The sequence below is a fragment of the Aegilops tauschii genome, chromosome 5 (genome assembly GCF_002575655.3).
Source record: "Aegilops tauschii subsp. strangulata cultivar AL8/78 chromosome 5, Aet v6.0, whole genome shotgun sequence".
NCBI classification, from domain to species: Eukaryota; Viridiplantae; Streptophyta; class Magnoliopsida; order Poales; family Poaceae; genus Aegilops; species Aegilops tauschii.
The window spans coordinates 266,314,992-266,317,285 of NC_053039.3; positions in this window are offsets into that span (position 1 = coordinate 266,314,992).

The following is a 2,294-nucleotide window of genomic DNA, read 5'->3' on the forward strand; positions in this document are numbered from 1 at the left end:
AGAAACGTTTTTCTTCAATCAATGAAGAATAACACTCTAAGTGTGAAGAAATTAATGAAGAATTTGATTCTCAGAACCCCACGACAATTGTACGCGGTGTCTGAAATCTTCATTCTTATGCGGTGGGTCACGCCACCACAAAAGTTGAAAATCTTCCATTTGAGTTTTTCCTCGGTCTTTTAAATTCCTCAGTTGTTCATATTCTTCAACTTTGCAAAATCTTCACTGTTTCCGTCGTTTTTCTTCATTGTCTATATATATATATATATATATATATATATATATATATATATATATATATATATATATATATATATATGAGTTTATGTCCTCTACAGCATTCACTTATGGCTAATTCTTCAAGTTGGTTTTTCTGTAAGTGAATGTGATTGGACCCTTCCCCCTCTATGCTATACTCAACCAATCTATTCACAAATTCTTCATGTGCGTTCTATTTGAAACTCATTCAAAATCTTCACTGTGTCCTTGTCAGCTGAAGAATTTGCGAACGGAACTTTTAACTTATCTTATCCAAAATGTTTGGCTTTGCCGCTCAAACCGTTCCGCTTCCCACGATATACTTATCTATTCACCCATGATCTAACACGATCTCCACTTCTCAGTACGTGGGTGACACATGTCATGCGGATGAGAAGGGTCAGGGGCACGTTCGTCCAATTTCTTCGGGCGAACCGTTTTTCACCGTGGCTATAAATACCCCCTCTCCCCTTCCTCACTTCTTTTACTCCGCTCGACCTCTCTCCCGCTCGAGCTTCTCAAACCCTAGCGCCGCTGCTACATCATCGTCGCCGGTGAGGAAGAGCTTCACTGCCTCGACCTCATCGTCGCCGTACTCACGCCGGCCGCGGAAATCTTCACTCCGCCGCCGCCGTAGCCGTCTTCCTCCGCCAAGTTAGGGCGTGGAAGATCTGCACAGACGAGCTTCACTTCTCCACACCTCAGTTCGTCGTGTTCTTTGTTCAGGGTAATTAAAAGTTACTTTTACTGCCCTCTTTGATCCAAATGACTTCTACAAAATCTTCAAAGGTGTTTATTCCTCAAATTTTTGACACACTAAACACCACACATGTAATCTGTTCTTGATTCATTTCTCTAAGCATCATTTTCTTCAAGATTCCTCAATTGTGTGGATCTTCGATCTATACAACTCTGGAACCTAAGACAAAGAACGCTTAGTGAAATTCTTCAAGACTCATCTGGTCAAATTCCTCAAACTTGTTCTTTTTGAAAAACCTTCTAAGAACGCATATGACCTCTCCAAATTCCTCGCAACTATACTCTGTTCACAGGTACTCATGTCCGCTGCTGAATCACTAGGTTCTCATCAACTTAACTCATTTCCAACGTTCCTTGAAGAAAAGTTGCATACTTCTTTAGAGAGTTCAATTGTTCAAATTCCTCAACTGAAGAAAATGGCTAGTGAAAAGAGGCCACAGAAAGGAGGAAAGAGGCCTGAGGTCAACACTGCTTTTGAAATACCTGAGGACATTTATGCTGGGTACTGCACACCCCCTGAGGAAGACAAAAATTAGTGCAAGGTGCGCATTCAGAGGATAGAACGGAGATGGGCAAAAGAGTGGAAGGAGTACAGGTATGTGACTCCAAAATACATGAAGAAATTCGCTGTTACTCCTCCATGCTCAAGACCTCCATTGGCACCTGGCCAAGAGGCAGATCCCACTAGCATCAAGCGCGGTGAGGAATTTCCTGAAGAATGGGCCAAGCGCCAGGCCAAGTTGGCCAAACTGGCTAAAGATGCAGTGAGGAAATTCAACGCAGATTCCACTGCTGCTGCTGCTGAGGCCTCTGTAAGGCCGAAGAAAACGATGGCAAAGAAGCCTGCACACAAGCCAAGTGCCTCGTCTTCAATGCCCTCACGGCCAATTTGCTCATCCAAGCCCTCACGGCCATTTCCTCAAGCCACTCCTACTCCTCCAAAGTCCTCAGCTGCTCCGACAAAATCCTCAGCACCTGTGCATCTCGCCACGTGCCAAAGGACCACAGGCATCTCCATTGCCTCAAGAGCTTCAGCTAGTTCCTCAGCTGCACCTAATTCTTCAACAGGACCCTCTCTGCTGAAGACTAAGACCACTGCTGGACGAGGCTCTCGCCCAAGTCCTCAGAAGAAGCAGGTCGCCTTCCAAGTACCGTCTGAAGAAGAAGAAGCTGATGATGAAGAACTTGCTAAAATCATCAGGGACAGACAAGTTAGGGCCGCTAGAGCCAAGGGCACAGAAGTACCACTGCTTTTGGATCCAAAGTTGATCCTCGAC